Source organism: Schistocerca nitens, chromosome 1, assembly GCF_023898315.1.
Source record: "Schistocerca nitens isolate TAMUIC-IGC-003100 chromosome 1, iqSchNite1.1, whole genome shotgun sequence".
In the NCBI taxonomy this organism is placed as follows: domain Eukaryota; kingdom Metazoa; phylum Arthropoda; class Insecta; order Orthoptera; family Acrididae; genus Schistocerca; species Schistocerca nitens.
Window position 1 is genome coordinate 1,188,027,463 of NC_064614.1, and position 18,558 is coordinate 1,188,046,020.

At 46.3% G+C, this 18,558-nt stretch overlaps 1 pseudogene; it reads left to right on the forward strand.

Moving 5' to 3' along the window:
- The first annotated feature begins 17,817 nt into the window (after positions 1-17,817).
- Positions 17,818-17,935, forward strand: LOC126207557 (5S ribosomal RNA; annotated as a pseudogene).
- The last annotated feature ends 623 nt before the right edge of the window (positions 17,936-18,558 follow it).

An 18,558-nucleotide genomic window follows, 5' to 3' on the forward strand; every position in this document is an offset into this window, starting at 1 on the left:
GTGTCAATTCTTATATTAATTCTTGTAATTTATTCAGTCGTTCATTATTGGGGAAAATTTGGCGCGTTATCTTGGATAATATCGATCGCAGACACATTCGTACCACAGATATTCCGAACACCACGAGCATCGCGCGAAGGGAAGTTTGTCACAGCGACATTTATTCGTATTAACTCACTCTGGAAAGATTTCGTGCGTTGTCAATAACTTCGCGGATCACTTTCTGGAAAAATACGGCGGCTGGAGTGGCCGAGCGGTTCTAGGCCCTTCAGTATGGAATCGCAGGACCGCTACGGTTGCAGGTAGCAATCCTGCCTTGCGCATGGATGTATGTCATGTTCTTAGGTTAGTTAGGTTTAATTAGTTCTAAGTTCTAGGGGACTGATGACCTCAGATGTTAAGTCCCATAGTGCTCAGAGCCATTTGAACAATTTTTTTTTGAAAACTAACGCTTGCAATTGATTTTGAATCAAGATACACTAAAGGAATTTCACCGAAAATAATTTCAAATAACTTTTATTCCTTTTCTTGTAATTTATTCATATGAATTACAATTAATAGACGAATAGGGACAACATTATATCAATATACACTGGAAAACAATCGTTCAGAAATCTTCTACAGACATGGCTATATAAATGAAAAACGAAACTAAAAGTAATGATCGGGTGTCGAAAAGAGACACAAAATTACAAAAACAAAAAAAAAAAAGCCGTGACGCTAACCACTGTGCCAACATTTACTATTTCGTCTGAGGATATCACGCGGTAAATACTAGGTCTACAATTTTGATTCCGCCATTTTTTTTCGAAGTTCGGGGCTTTATTGTGAAAAACGTACAAAAAATTATGATTCATAGTATTGCCCATCGCTGGCCACTACATTCTCCCATCTTTCAGGTAGCAAACGAATCTCCTGGCAGAAGAACTGGGCGTCTTTTGTGGGGATCCATGAATAGATTCCATTTTACAGTTGTTCGTATGATCGGAATTACTCTTGAGGCAGAGTGTATGCCACTGATCTAAAAAGGTGGTAGTCAGAGAGAGCAACGTATGGAGAATACGGCGGGAGGGATAGGACTTCTCATTTCAACGTTTCCATGTACACTACTGGCTATTACAATTGTTGCACCATGAAGAAATGCAGATGATAAACGGGTATTCATTGGACAAATATATTATACTAAAACTGACATCTGATTACATTTTCACGCAATTTGGGTGCATAGATCTTGAGCAATCAGTACCCAGAACAACCATCTCTGACCGTAATAACGGCCTTGATACGCTTGGGCATTGAGTCAAGAAGAGCTTGGATGGCGTGTACAGGTACAGCTGCCCATGCAGCTTCAACACGATACCGCAGTTCATCAAGAGTAGTGACTGGTGTATTGTGACGAGCCAGTTGCTCGGCCACCATTGACCAGACGTTTTCAATTGGTGAGAGATCTGGAGAATGTGCTGGTCAGGGCAGCAGTCGAACATTTCCTGTATCCAGAAAGGCCCGTACAGGACCTGCAACATGCGGTCGTGCATTATCCTGCTGAAATGTAGGGTTTCGCAGGGATCGAATGAAGGGTACAGCCACGGGTCGTAACACATCTCAAATGTAACGTCCACTGTTCAAAGTGTCGTCAATGCAAACAAGCGGTGACTGAGACGTGTAACGAATGGCACCCCATACCATCACGACGGTTGATACGCCAGTATGGCGATGACGAATACACGCATCCAATGTGCGTTCACCGCGATGTCGCCAAACACGGATGCGACCATCATGATGCTGTAAACAGAACCTGGATTCTTCCAAAAAAAATGACGTTTTGCCATTCTTGCACCCAGGTTCGTCGTAGAGTACACCATCACAGGCGCTCCTGTCTGTGATTCAGAGTCAAGGGTAATCGCAGCCATGGTCTCCGAACTGATAGTCCATGCTCCTGCAAACGTCTTCGAACTGTTCGTGCAGATGCTTCTTGTCTTGCAAACGTCCCCATCTGTTGACTCAGGGATCGAGACGTGGCTGCACTATCCGTTAAAGCCATGCGGATAAGATACCTGTCAACTCGACTGTAAGCGATACGAGGCCGTTGGGATCCAGCACGGCGTTCCGTATTACCCTCCTGAACCCACCGATTCCATATTCTGCTAACGGTCATTGGATGTCGACCAACGCGAGCAGCAATGTCGTGACACGATAAACCGCAGTCGCTATAGGCTACAATCCGACCTTTATCAAAGTCGGAAACGTGATGGTATGCATTTCTCCTCCTTACACGACGCATCACAACAACGTTTCACCAGGCAACATCGGTCAACTGATGTTTGTGTGTGAGTAATCGGTTGGAAACTTTCCTCATGTCAGCACGTTGTAGGTGTCGCCACCGGCGCCAACCTTGTGTGAATGTTCTGAAAAGCCAATCATTTGCATATCACAGCATCTTCTTCCTGTCGGTTAAATTTCACGTCTGTAGCATGTCATCTTCGTGGTGTAGCAATTTTAATGGGCAGTAGTGTACATTTTGACGGGTTCTGCGACATGGGGTCGAGCACTGACCGGCTGCAAAATTACCTTTACGTGTCTATCGCTGTATTGTGGCCGTTTGTGTTTCAGTGCTGGGCTCGAACGCATGAATTGCTTTCGATAATGATGTCCTGTGACTGTCTTCGTCTGTTTCAGTAGCTACGAAAATGTTCTGTCTGTCACCGCCATGTCGGTCTTCGACATCAAAATTACCGCTCTTAAGGCGTTGAAAACATTCTCTGCACGTTCTTTCATTAATAGTTCCCTCACTATTGGTCTTAACCAACATTTTAAGAGCCACAGCCGCAGATTTCTTCATGTTAAAGCAGAAAATTAAAACTTCTCGCAAATGGCGAGAAATGGGGACCAATATTATTATGGCATTATGTTTTCAGATGCCTAAGCTTATTGTATTACACCTATGACCAACCACCTGAATACCACTTTCCGCTACTGCTGTCTATTGCAAAACGGCGGAAGCAAAGTTGTAGACCTAATGACACACATAAAGTATCTGAAAATAACTCGATATCTCGGTCTGTGTTTTCCTCAGAAACGGTCGAGTGTTCGCATGTTCTGAGCCCTTTACCACAGAGCGAAGTTTGTGATGACGTTCGCCGTATTCTCCTCGTAAGCGAGAAACTGCAGTAGTACAAGCGGCGCGAAACATCGTGACCCTGGCAGAGACCTTCACCCGGAGACTTCACGGCTGGCGGGGCAGCTTTCGCTACTGGCGCGGCGCAGCGGGTCGCTTTCCGCGAAGCGCTCCGGGCAAACGGTCTCACAAACCGTCTCATTATAACTTGCGCAGGCAGCCTTCACCGTGTTCAACTCTGCCGACGCAGCGACCTCCAAAGGGAATGTCCGAAAGAAGTCGATTCCCGCTCAGGATTTTTACTTCCTATGTCCGGATACTCTTCACCATCAGACTGACAAGTTTTTTTATCAGCGATCTCGAAGCTACATCCACGTAATGCTTGCAGCATTACTTTTGACATTCTGCATACATTGTTGCTCTTCCTTTTCAAAAAGTCTCTATTTTGAGACCAATAATTAGCTTCCTCCAAGTTTGGATTACTATTCTATCACATTCGGAATTGCAACATTGCGCAACAGCGTATTACAATTATTAGTTACTCTTTCTTAAGTAACTAATATTTCCCAACGGTCTAATGGTTTCGGTAAATCGCAAAACGAAGAGAAATCTTCAGTATTCATATTTTTAGTTGAGGGGATTACAGCACTAATGGCAGTGATGCAATTTACTTAGTATGTTATTTTAAATTGCGATCTACGGCAGCCAATCTTCCACATTTTGAAATAAATACTCCGCATTGGCGATAAAAACTTTTTATTAAACGTCACTTCTTGTTTCGCACCACTAGAAGACGCTGCCTTCCCTGTTGCCCCTCAGCCACCTTCCTGCTGGTGGCTTGGCTCTGCTACCCCTTTCGATTTAAATAAGGACTACCGTTTTTAGCGCTGTATTTGTTTACAACATGTGAATGATGGGGAATGGCTCTAGGAAAGTTACCTTTCGGCGAAGACCTATTAAAAAGAATCTTTATCACCTGAAGACGCGTCTTTAGTGGAGCGAATCCGGTCATGACTTTTAATAGCCAATGCCGGTTAATTCTTTCAAAATTCATTTAGTTATGATGTGCAGTATAGTTTGTTAAATGCGAAACCTTCCGAATTTCTGTCCGCTATACACATTCCCACACTGCAAAGGACGGTCATAATTTTTCGGAACAAACATTTTCACTCTGATTTTTCTTTTTTTTCTGTTTTTCGTATTCTTTTATCATCGCGTCCCTGTGCACTACACTCTTCGTCCATGTCTTCTCGTCAGTGACTCCCATTATGCGTTGGTTTTTGTCAGTTCCACGTCTTCAGTGCCTTTATAATCACCTCCCTCGTTTTCTGCTACCATCAACTGCTCCTCACACAAATATACTACCGCTTTCTTACTTTATATACTTTTCGATGGTACTTCCCATGAATTTCCTGACAATGCTGGCTAATGACTACCAGGCGACAAATCCTCTACGTTAAAAGATTCGCAACTATAAAAAGCGTACGGTACTACCTTCCGAGCCGAGTCTTGATATTAAAGTCGAAAAAGAATCTTACGTATTCAATTAGCCGTTTGTGACCTCTTCCGCGGTCACGAAATGGTGCAGCCGGTATACGTAAATAGGAACTAAAACTTCCTAAAAATTTTATTCTTGACTTTTTATCTTAATTGGATCACGAGACCAACGACAGTTATGAGATAGACTTACGTTTTTATTTTCAATAGGGCAATATGAGATCTTTACATGTCACAGAATGTCGAATTTCGCGTTATTCAAACAAGCAAACTTCATTTTTTTCCAGTTCCACATGACAAACGGAAGGAGGAGCCTTGAATCGACACGAATTTTTAGCATAGCTAGTTAATCTCCCTAGATGTCAGCGTATCTGTTGGGTACATTACGTGCAAGTGCGCCGTCATACATGAAAATCTTAATTAAAACAAACCAAAGACAAAAGGAGAGACGTTATGGCGCTCTGAAATTGTGTGGTGTATTCTGTATCATAGCAGTTGTTAAATTTTTAGTATCGTCTTAAAGAACATAGGATTTGATTTGGTGGGAACCTGTGCAAGAATCTGTAAGGTTAATATGTGATTACACACACCCACACACACAAGATTTATATACTTATATGGATGTGGTGTCTGTTCTTTCGGACAGACACCATATCCTTTCATGACCTGCAGCCGTCTAGAGCGAAATTAGAATTTTATATTAATACCTTCAGCTGCTGACGGGCGTTGATATATATCAACGGGAACAGGTAAAAATGTGTGCCCCGACCGGGACTCGAACCCGGGATCTCCTGCTTACATGGCAGACGCTCTATCCATCTCTGGCCACAGTGTCCCCCCCACCACCACCGAGCCTGTGGTGCTTAGGGAAATAGGAGACACAGGAATCAACAGTAGTGGAAGGCGTTGTTATTTATTTATTTACATGTGTTTTTGGAAGATTCACGAATATCATGAAATTATGGGAACACATCGGCGAAAAAGAAATGAAATATAAATTCTGGTTAAAGAAAAAGAAAGGAAAAAGGAAAAGCAAAAAGAAATAAAATCCGCGCAATCTGCGACGTGCTCTCCCATCCGCGGAGGTCAGAAGTAGAATAGATCGTAGGCGGTTGAAACTCAGACACCGCCGGGGGAGGAGCCAGGCACCCCCCAACCCAGTGGAGGTCTAACAAAGACCGCTCGAAGATAGTTAGCAAATAATGTTCGGTATCGTGGCGAGTTTTCGAGAGCTGCATGGGCTGTTCGTAAATAGGTCCAAAAGTCGAGGCGGGATTTAGGTCCCTCATGAAAGAGATAAGCGACCGCCCATCCTTTGACCCACGTAATAGCATGACATTTGGCGGCGGGAAAATGTCGGTCCTCCGGGTATAGAAACATTCGAGGTTCGATTGTGTCTGGTGGCACCCGGAGATAGCAGGCAATGATTTGCTGCACGAAGCGCCATACATCTTGCGACGAGGCGCATGTCAGGCGGTGGTCATCTGTGTCCAGTTGCTGGCAAAGGAGACAAAGAGGGGATTCTGACAAGCCAATGTTGTGCAGGCGCTGCTTCGTGGCAAATTTCCTGTTGACTATGTGATACCACAGTGCCCGGACGTTCGTAGGGAGGAATTGCTGGTGGACGGTAGTCCACACTATGGGCCACTGGATGGAGGGATGTTTGGTCTCCATCACATTCCGGGGAACACAGCGCAGCAACAGGCTGTAAAAATCCTTAGTCCTAGGTGGGCGTGTATCTGGGAGACTGGTATGTATGTAACTGTAGTCGACGAAAAAGGTCGAAATATGGGACAAATAAGGCACGATATGGCCGACAGACACCGGTGGTGAGGTGGAAGCAGGTAGGAGGACTTCAAGGAGGCTGCGTGTTAGAGATGTACCCTGGCCCATCCACTGTTTTGTCATGGTACTCATGTACAGGGCTGCAGCTCGCATACGGACATTGACGAGCCCGACGCCACCATACCGTGAGGGCAGGGTAAGTGTCTCATAACGGACTTTAAACATTGAACCAGCCGTGAGATAATAGACAAAAGCCGCCTGAAGGTTGCGCCCAATTGCAGTTGGCAGAGGGAGAACTTGCGCGATGTGAACCAATTTTGATGCCACATAAAGATTAATAAACTCAACCCGTTGAAGTGTGTCCTGGCGGCGCAAGAGGTTCTGGCGGACGTCGTTGCGGATGACGTGTAACAGGCGACGGAAATTCGTTGCCGCTGTGCGTGTTACCGTGGGGGTAAAGGTAATGCCCAAGTACCGGAAAGTCCGCACAAGCGGCAGGGGTGCAACTTCACCCTCCTGGAGGCCTCGTCTAATGTGCATTGCAGAAGATTTGGCGACATTCATGGCACTGCCAGCGACAGCCCCATAACGGGTAATCAATTCGAGGACTTCCCGAATCTCAGAGCCGGAGCGAATGAGGAGGAGGAGGTCATCAGCATATGCCCGACAGCGAAAAGTGTGTTGGCGTAGGGTGAGGCCAGAGAGCTTGGTCGTCAAGCCACCAAGAAGGGGCTCAAGGGCAATGGCATACAGGAGAGTAGAGAGGGGGCACCCCTGCCGTATCGAACGGCAGATAGGTACCGGCCCTGCTAAGCGTCCATTGACTTGGACACGTGAACTGGCACTGTCGTAAAGACGCCGGATGACGTCGAGAAACGGAGGGGGGATGCCCATTCGGGCTGCCACCGAAAACAGGAAACGATGACGCACTTTATCGAAGGCGCTGTCGAAGTCTATAGCGACGACCGCTGCCCGGAGTCTGCAGGCCGCCGCTATCGCAATTAAGTCGCGGCATTCCCCTGTGGCAGTCTGTATGTTAACCTCTCCGCCAGGCGTCGTTTGCTCTGGCGAGAGGATGTGAGGGAGTATTGTTCGGAGCCGCATTGCCAGTAAGCGCGCGAAAATCTTGTAATCGGCATTGAGTAGGGTGAGCGGTCTGTAACTCGTGACCATCGAACCTCGGGCTGGTTTGTGGACCGGTATAATGATGCCCTCAGCAAAGGCGGGTGGGATTGCTTGGTCAGATGTCATCAGTTCTTGGTACATAGTCGTCCACCGTGGTGCCATAAGGTCCCGAAAGGTACGGTAAAACTCAATCGGTAAGCCGTCAAAGCCGGGCGATCTGTTGACTGCACCCTTGGCGATGGCATGGTTGACTTCGTCTAGCGTGACCGGCACTGTCAAAGCATCCGCCTCCGTGTGGGGGAGGGTGCGCGTGACGTAATGCAAAATGGAGTCGTCTGCTGCAGTTCCAGCGTCTTCATCACTATAAGTACGACGGTAGTGCTCGACGAATGCGTGGACGATGTCATTCTGAGTGGTCACCTGCGTTCCATGAGGCGTGGTCAGAGTGCTGATGATCTGCCGACGACGCCTTCGTTTGTCGGACACTATATCATGCATGGATGGAATTTCTAAATCCGCGTGATCGTGGCGCCGCGTCCGTATCACGACCTCTTGCAGTTTCCGGCGTGCCAGCGCAATTATCTTCGCCTTAGTTCTTTGCCGTTCCAACTGGTTGTCCGGGGTTGGCGGTTGAGCATCCAGATCTCGGAGAATCGCGTAATAGAAGTCAACAGTGGTGCGATGCCAGTCGGCCATGTCCTTCCCGTATCTCATCAGTGTCCTCCGGATCGCCGGCTTGGCACAATCCAACCACCATGTCAATGTCGAGTGGTAGCGGGGAAGGCGTCGTTCGCAGGCTGTCCACGTTTCAGTGACTTGTTGGCGACACGCCAGGTCATGCAAGTGTGAGGTATTGAGTTTCCATGGCGCACGGCTGCGCCATACTGATTGCGGCGGAAGGAGGACCGTACAGATGTAAGCGCAATGGTCGGAAAACGCCAGCGGCCATCGTTCGGCGCCCCGTATCGCAGATCTAAGAGTTTGTGAGACATATATCCTGTCTAGTCGACTTGCGGAATGACTGGTAAGAAAGGTATGTCCAGAAAGGTCGCCGTGTTGAACTTCCCAGGTATCGTGAAGCAGGAGGTCTCGCACCACTATACGTAGCTCCTGGCATGTAGTATAGTGGGGAATCTGATCTTTAGGATGCAGAACGCAGTTAAAATCACCTCCTAGTAGGGAATGGTCATACCGCCCTAAAAACAGGGGAGCGATTTCCTCGGTATAAAACTGGGCTCTTTCATGCCGTCGGTCGGTGCCTGAGGGAGCGTAGACATTAACGATGCGTGTCCCCATGGCAGTGAGTGCCATGCCCCGAGCTGATGGAAGGAAGGCGACATCGGTCACAGAAATCCCGTGGCGTAGATGGCCACCCCGCGGCCCATATGATCACTCGCGGAGGCGTGGGCGGTATAGCCATTGATATCCGGGAGACTAGCCAAGTGAACTTCCTGCAGAAGGGCGAAATCAATATCCGAAGCCCAGAACATCTCCTGGAATGGATTTTCACCCTGGAATGGATGTTGTTGGTGTTGATGGTTGCTATCCGGTAGGCCTGGTGTCGGATTGCTGGAGGCTGGTCCACTCCGCTGTCTGCGCAAGGGTGTGGGCGTCGCAGCGGAACGTTATCCCGCTGGCACGCAGGGGAGTCTGGGGTGAGTATGATTAGTGGTGCGGCCGTGACGGCGCAGGGTCCCGTAACGGCTCCTGCTCCTTGACCTCCTCCTCGTGCCACGCCGTGGAAGCGGAAACTGGTGTATCGTCCATTTTGTCTGCAGAAGATGTCGTAATTGTGCGTGGTGTGCCTGTGATACGTTCATGATTTAGTTCAGCGTCAGCACGGGGCGCAGGCACACCGACAGATGTCTCCGCGCTCATTACGTCTTCGTCAGCAGGAGCGGGTTCTGAGGCCTCGTGCTGGTCGACGGTGACGTCCTCCTCGACTTGTAACGTCTTCTCTTGGCCGGAAACGGTGCGACGTCTTCGCTTGCGACGTTTCGGGGAACGTTGTTTCCTTGTGCGACCCTCCGTGTCAGACGACGCGAGGGAGTCGCGTCGTTCTGGCAGAAAGGCCGCTGTAGGAACGATGAGCGAGTCTATCTCCATCGTGTTTTCGAGGCCAGGGTCAGCGTCTGGTTGCGCCGGCATCTTCGGAGCGGCGTCGATGGCCGGCAGAGGCGGCGGGTCGTCCGAGGCGCTCTCCGTCGGTGTCGGGTCGGGCTCGTTGGTGGCGTCGTTTGTGGTGACCGGGCGACGTTGCAAAGCGGTAGGAGAAGCTAGAGCAGCGGCATAGGTCACCGGTAGCACCGTAGGTTGCGACGTGGGTGGTTCTTCGGCAGCTGGAAGTTGTGCAATACGCCGTTGAAGGCATTCGGATCTAACGTGGCCTTCTTTGCCGCACCCGGAACAGGTCCGAGGCTGGCCGTCGTATATAATTATTGCACGGCAATCTGTAAATAGGATGGCACGTGGCTTCGGAGATCTATGGTGACCTGTCGGACCCCGTTTAGGACAGGATACGTCCGAAACTGTGTCCACTTCTCCGCAGTGTGGCCGTGGACTGTGCCGTATGGGCGTAGTGCCGCGACGACTTCCTCAGCAGGAAGTTCGAATGGCAGTTCGAAAATGCGTATCGTTCGCATACCTAAGCCTGCGTGGTCGACGGTTACCTCCCCCACATTGCCATCAGCGTGACAGAAGCGGAGCCCCTGTTTGGTCTCACGTAGTATGCGTTCGCACGCCGCGTCGTTAATGATTTTCACATAGACCGTGCTGCTCACGATGGACAAATGTATGCCGATAATATCGGTCGCCGGGATCTTCACTTCCTCTCGCAGAAAACGCTCCACCTCGAGTGCTTTGGGTCGGGCATAATCTTTGCAGAAAGTAAATCGCAGTGTTGATTTACGGTAACGGTTCGCCATGGATCGTACAAGGTAAGCCGGCACTTAAGCAACGGCCGTCAGAAAGTAAACAAGGCGAGCTCGCGCGCCGCACGAAGTCAACACGTACGCGTCCGCTCTGTTGCCCTGCCGAAGGCAGACTGTCTGAGCCATGACCTTTTCCTGTGCGGATGCACATATACAACCCGAACTCTTACGGAACTTGGTAAGAATGTCCTCCACGAGTAATGAGTGTGTTGGGTTGAGACACTACGAATGTGGAATGTGGACATATAAGGTGAGAATGTGGGTCTCGCGGGAAGCGTGCGCGAGATAGTCTCTGCAGTCGCACTGTCCTCTGTGCCCTCGGTGGCTCAGATGGATGCCGGCACGGTAGCTCAGCGTGTTTGGTCACAGAGCTGGTTGGACTCTGTAATTTAAAAAAGTCTGAGTAGAAGGATTAACAAACGAACTTTAACGGAGGTCATGTGACGTCCGCAACGACCAAACACAACGATCAACAACGAAAAAAAAAAATGGATAGAGCGTCTGCTGCCATGTAAGTAGGAGATCCCGTGTTCGAGTCCCGGTCAGGCCACACATTTTCACCTGTCTACGTTCATATATATCAACACCCGTCAGGAGCTGAAGTTATTAATATATAATTCTAATTTCATAAAATGTTTGTCATGGTTTATGCCGGCCGCGGTGGTCGTGCGGTTCTAGCGCTGCAGTTCGGAACCGCGGGACTGCTACGGTCGCAGGTTCGAATCCTGCCTCGGGCATGGATGTGTGTGATGTCCTTAGGTTAGTTAGGTTTAAGTAGTTCTAGGTTCTAGGGGACTGATGACCACAGATGTTAAGTCCCATAGTGCTCAGAGCCATTTGAACCATTTTTGTCATGGTTTATGTTCACTGATGTAGAAAAAAAATGTTCGATGTCCTACTGTACCCTTCTTCTTTCTAATCAGCGTCCTTCTTCAGTGTTCACGCTGTGTCCGAAACAATTTTCATCAAAATCGGTTCAGTGGTTTTGTTGTGGAAAGATAACAGACGCAGTTAGTTTCGCATTTACATTACTAGCACGGATTATCTACAATATTTGATTTCTGGGATGTCAGCGAGTGTAGCAAATACCCCTCTATAGTTGCCACCGCTACGTCTTCCTTGCCAGTGGAAGCGCTTACTGAGAGTGCCATGACGCTGCGTCAGGCCTTCTGGACGTCGCCTGTAGCCAAAGCCATTGCAGGTCCCGCTGCGGCGTCTCCAATTGTCCGGCGATTATGGTCAAGTTATGGCAGAGTGACCCATTGCCCGGAACTCCACACTGGAGGATGTGCGGCTACGGCTGGCTACGTCAAACGCCTGCAGCGGTTGGCTGGGTAAATCTTATTTCGAACCCTGTAACTTGTGAAGGGAGTAGAACCTTGGCGAAGACACCCACAGCGGCTGCAGAGCGCAGGGCTGCTAAGAAGCTAGGCGGTGCAGCAGCAGTTGAGGGTTCCAAAGCCGGTGACCGAGCAGGCAGCTTCGTCATTCATACATCGTGCCTTCAAGGCAGCATTCAACCACAGGCTGGGCATCGTAACATAGCCTAGCCATCAGGCTATATCTGGCGTGGCGAGGGGGGGGGGGGGGGAGGCGGGAGCTCCTCAGTGAGTGGTCGGTTGTTGTTCGCAGAAGTAGGATGGCACGCAGAAATCACTCGTGGCGGGGGATGCTGTGTCAGTATTGGTCATTGACTGTGTTGGCCAGTGTCTATTTTGTGTGTGTTTGTGTGTGTGTGTGTGTGTGTGTGTGTGTGTGTGTCGGTTAGTGGAAGCGTGGGTGGATGGGTGGGCGGTTTGTGCGTGTGTTTGTGGGTATGTGGGTGGGTGGGTGTGGGTTAATGGATGTATCGGTGTGTTTGTATGGTTGCTTTAGTAACTTTTTAGAGAGTGAAATATGGCTTCCGAAATCCTATAAAGAATAGATACAAAATGTGAAGAGATGGATGTCAAATGATTCAAATGGCTCTAAGCACTATGGGATTTAAAATCTGAGGTCATCAGTACCCTAGACTTATAACTACTTAAACCTAATTAACCTAAGGACATCACACATCCATGCCCGAGGCAGAATTAGAACAAACGACCGTAGCAGCAGCGCGGTTCCGGGCTGTAGCGCTTAGAACCGCTCGGCCACAGCGGCCGGCTGAGGGATATCCACTTAGCCAGAGTCTAAGGAAGTCTAAAAGTGGATGGGAATACCCACTGACAACAAGAATTTATTTATGTGTTAAGGCTCGATAAGTCAAGTATAACGTGGCCATGACAAGTACTAAATAACATGATCTTCCTCAATATCAATACTGTGGAAGACACAGTATTGCCGGAAGAATTCTGATAGTCCAGAACAAAGATAGTCCAGCCAAGGGAATTATCAGCTGAATGTTTGGGAGGGAACTAAAAGATTTCTACAGCAAAATAATCGCTACTGCTTTCAAGTATTGCTGTGTAATTGTCGACAAGACTTCTGAAAATACTTCTGGTGCAGCGTATTGTATAGAAGTGAAACTCGGTACTTAAGAAATAAGAGAAGGAGATAAGAAGACTGGACAAAAATCTACGTCCCCCAAGCTCTGTTTTCTGAAAATAGTCCACCAAACCAACAATTAAATTCACAAATACCCTAAACCAATAGGAAAACTAATCTATATTGGAAATCAGAAATATAACAACTGAAATGCAATGCATGTGATGGAAGATACATAAGTCAAACCAGCAGGGTATTTGACATCAGATCCAAAGAACATATAAGAACATAGAAGTGTAGGACACAGCATTCAACTTTTTCAGAACACTTATAACAACACCAACATAAAATTACGACCAAAGACACAGACATGGGAATCATAAGGATAAACAACAAAAGCACCTCCACACTTTACAAGAAAACTGCCACATTGAAAAAAACCATAACAGAAAAGAAACAACTTAAATGATCAGGCCACTTGGCAAACTACACACTTTTTAAACTGATTGATCACTTCATATAACATTAAATAAACACATACAACCACAGGCTCGGTTCACCACTACCATCTCCTCCCAGTTTCTTTCTTATAATCTCCATCCACCAACGATCCCTACAACAAAATCGTTCCACAACTCGCAATCACCCCTCCTTCCCCACCCCCCACCCCCCACCCCCAAAATCCCCATCTCCTCCCACATCTCAGGCAAACATGCAAGCAATTATCACTCATTTAGACTAACACCCACACATTTACCCTCTACCATCCCCACCTTCTCATGTCTCTCTGTCTTGCTCTTCTCCCTCCTAACCCCTCTTACACACACATTACCAGTAATAAAGAAGCAGCATGGAATCACTAATCTTGGAAGAACGATTTTTTATCGTAAGAAAATTTTATGAGAGTAACCGCAGTAATGTCACCACACACACACACACATACACACACAAACACACAGGCGCGCACGCGCAGGCACACGGATTTATTAATTTTCGAAAAAAAATGTAGATTTACAGATTGGAAACGCTCAAAACCTACACGAAAACAAACGAACAGACTGTATTACTATGCTGGGTGAAAACACACATCACTTAAACTCACTTTAAAAAAGCGAGGTGAAGTGTAAATAACGCAAATGCAGCACAAAAATTGCTGCACAAATGCAAAAAACCGCCAAGTGTATATGTGAAACGAAGTCGTTCGACATCAACCGCTTTATAAACAAACCGCTATTTTTAATTTAAAACAACCAAAAATGTACACATATATGTTTGCAATTTGCAGAATAACCGGTACGATGCTTTATAAATAAAACCGAAACGCGTCAGGTGTGAAATTATCTTTAACTAAATTGCAGTATGCTTAGGCAACACATCTATTTGTAATGTTTAGAAACCCAGAGAGGGGAAATAGATTTGACCTTTTCTTTAATAATAAAACACGCCCATCTTGAACAATATGAATTTAACTAAAAACAATTGTAACCGAAAGCAGTAACTATTATATTCATTATTAAAAGCTTCAAGCTATTTAAATACATTCTGCAGCAAATTGTGCATTAACTTTAAAAGAACAAACTTTCATTATTTAATAATAGAATCCCGTGTTTACAGTGATAATTTCCAGAACCTTCCACATACAACGTGAAGACCCAGTGGCAATGTGGTCACAACAAACCACTTTTGTTTACTGTAGCGCTCGCTATAGACCCCATGTAGTCGCTTATAGTTTTAAGGCATTTACAGTTCAATAAACACGCTATCTGTAACATGTTACATACGTAGTACGTTTGAGCTAGCGCCATTCGACGGCCAACACCGCGGTTCCTGGTGTGTCCGCTGTGCCGTGCGTGTGATCATTGCTTGTACAGCCCTCTCGCAGTGTCCGGAGCAAGTATGGTGGGTCTGACACACCGGTGTCAATGTGTTCTTTTTTCCATTTCCAGGAGTATAGAAGCAGAATTGCGCGGCCTGCAGTGCAGACAAGTAAATAGTTAAACGTGTTGACATTCTGACACAGTTTAGCACAAGATCTCACCTTGGCAGTTTCCGCACCGCTAATGCTCTCACATTCTAGGCCATTTCTCGAAATTTTTACGACAGGTCTCAACATCAACACTAGCAAACGCTGCATCACTGTGATTGTCTTCCACAAGAGCTATCGAATGTGGCGAAAACGTAGTATATGGTTATACTGAAAAACCATACTTGTTTCAATATCTACATTGATATCAGCGCTGAAAACACTAACCAAACAAGAAAACTACGTGCCGCTCGACGCTCTAACATTTGCCGGAAACCGCGTTTCGATGTGTGTAACCGTCCACGAAATAAAAGGGGTGTTGTGTCTTATGTGAGTCACTATGCATATTGACATTTCAGGTGCATACCAGATTACCACTAATAAAGATGGAGCAGTATGGAATTACTTATCTTGGAAGAACGATTTTTTATCGTAAGAAAATTTTATGAGAGTAACCGTAGTAATGTCACCATTTGACGGGCATCTAGTGAAATGGTTATCGCACGGTACGTTATAGCACTCTAAACTCGCAGCGATTTTGAAGCCGTCTGGTGGTCGAAATTCTGGTCCTCATCTCACAGAGATTTTCGTTGTTGACAGGTTAATGGCCAGAATTGAATCTACTGGAAATATTTGGGATGCGAGAAGCAAGGCGTCGAGACGAAAGTCCACGTCGTTACCGATGAAAGCAGGGAGTGTGTCGGCGTATTCTTTGAGGATCAACCTCCCACGTTCACACGAAATTTTGAAACAAAGATTTGTATTTCCGACTCTCTGTAAGATTATGGTGTTCGTTCATTATACAGTGTATATACTCCTCTGCACTCGCATATTTAGTTGTAATTGCGAAGTATCAAAGCCATTTGATCACCATGAACTCTGATGTCCCCCACCTACTCACAGATGCATAGGCCATATAATAGACGAGTAAAACTTCTCTTGCGATTTCCTTGGAACACCCAGAGTAGTCCACCTTACTACTTACACATTATGTTGTTTTATTGGCCTACTAAAGGTGTTCAAAGCTTCAAGTAAATCTGTGATCCCAACGTCGTGACCTCCCATTGTCAGAACATTCCTGTGGAAACTGATTGTACAAAGTTAAGTTAATCTTTATATTTGTTTTGCAATAAAATGAACTAATATTTTGTATGTTGTAGTTACGCTCAGTCTCTTTCCGGAGCAAACCAAAGAACCCACCGCTGGCGTGGTTAGTATGCTTTCGTATGGCACAATAAATGCAATTTATATTTTATTTTCGTTCAGCGGGTCACGCCACTGTTTACACTATCAATTCCTGCTTCATGTATAAAACTCATGACATCAAACGCAAGACATGTGGATGAAGAGCAACCTTGCAACGTAACTTTCCTGCCTCGCATTTGGCGTAGGTTTGATGACATGGGAATTTTATTGTATATTTCATCAGGCGTTGAGTCCGAGCTCATCGGCAACAGCGCTCCAGGTGTCCTTTTCTGAGATTGCGATCATTGTATTACTTCGACGTCCAATAGCTCAGTTCGTAGATGAATGGAATTTATGGAATCCATAGTTATCATAGTTGTCCACGTCTGCATTCCTGTACAAACCTGACTCGCAACAACAAACAAGTAAAAGAACACATATTTGTGTTTACCAGTGCAACTTTCGAGCAAAAGCGAAACGATATTGTTTTCGCTCAGACGCTAGATAGTGTATATACAGAGAGCGAGAGAGAGAGGCCACTGGTGAATTTGCGTGTATTGGCTGATCAGCTGCGATGCCATTTTTTTTCCCTCACAGATCTCTCATTATTCGTATGTTCACAGTGCTTTCTGAGGTTAGAGTTTTGCTTTGAAGACTTCTGAAAAACTGTTTCGGCCTGTAACATACCGTGTCTAAAGATTTCTTTGTCTTGTGAGTCCGCCTCCTTGGCTGAGTGGTCATTGCGTTTGGCTGCCATGTAGCAGTCCTGGAATTGATTTCCGGCAGCGTGAGAGATTTTCTCCGCTCGGGGACTGGGCGTTGTGTTGTCCCCCTCATTTCATCATCATCGACAAGCAAGTCGCCTAATGTGGCGTCAACCGAAAGGATTTGGAATTCGACGGTCCAGCTACCCCAAATGGGGACCACCGGCCATCAATGCCATACGATCATTTCATTTCACTTGTCTTGCGCAGAAAAAAACCGACTTTGAAAATTCGTAGGCACTAATACCTAAAAAAACGTTTCGCTTTTCTCTCGCAATGTCGAATGTAGCTCAATAAATAAGTATACATACGCACAAAAAATGAAATAAATAAATAAGTAAAATTAATATGAACGGTGTAACGGTGGAGCACGGCGGCGGGAAGGGTCAGGCATCGTGTCCAAACCTCGGGATTCGAACCCTGCCCACCTTGTCTCCTTCAACCTGTAGCTGACTGCGGCCCTAACAAACCGAAAATTCAAAAATAAATGAATAAATAAAAAATTAAAAATTAATTGAAAGTAAGATGTTTTCCTTGTTTCAAGCATTGGGAAAAAGAAAGTCGGTACAGCACTTACAATAAAATAGAAAGAGGTCAAGAAGAAAAAATAAAGATTAAAAAAAATAAGTAGCATTCCAACATTATAAATCATACTGTCGGTAGTTCGATCTCACTGTCACCAACTTTTTTTTTTTTTTACTTTTATGTGAACTGCATTTATAGAACTGAAATGTCAATTGACAAATTCGATATCATAATCTTCTTATGTTTAATTATTAATTGCATGAAAATGAGCGTCTAAAATAATACAATTTTTTTTCTGGTCGATTCCCATTCTCTCCGGAACCTTGTAATAAACGGCCTATATACTGTATGAAGCCACAATTTAATTTACTTCGCATTAAATGTGCAGTAGTCATACACTAAGCCAGTGGCCTTGCCGCAGAGGTAACCCCAGTTCCCGTCAGATCACCGAAGTTAAGCACTGTCGGGCTGGGCTAGCACTTGGATGGGTGACCATCCGGTCTGCCGAGCGCTGTTGGCAACCGGGGTGCAAACGCTACTTGATTGAGATGAAGTAGCGGCTCCGGTCCCAGAAACTGACAAGCGGCTGGGAGAGCGGTGTGCTGACCACATGCCCCTCCATATCTGCATCCAGTGACGCCTGTGGGCTGAGGGTGACAGGGCGGCCGGTCGGTGCTTTGGGCCTCCATGGCCTGTTCGGGAGGAGTTCAGTTTAGTTTAGTTTAGTTAGTCATATACTAAATAACATGTTAGATATTCTGCAATAATCTCAGTGAAAATCCATGTCTTGTGTTAGTCAACAGGCAACAGAATTTCCCTTGCAAATTCTGGCAAGAAAATGGCGTCCTCTGTGCATATTATTTACGATCTCTCTGTATATAGGATCTCTATCACACACGTGAGTACAGTGCTGTCAGTGAGAGAAGTAGAACACCAAGGCGAAAGCGAGAGGGAAGCATTTACAGACAATAGCAGAGAGGGATATTGTCCTGCAATAGAAAATATTGTTCACCCCTGATCGACAACAGCGGCAGCCCCGCAGCAATACATCGGCAGCTATCTGCAGTAGCTTGAAACGTCAGCAAAATTGTTCACCAAGTACACTGGCCGACTTGTGGCACCATTTACCATCCAGTTAACTAA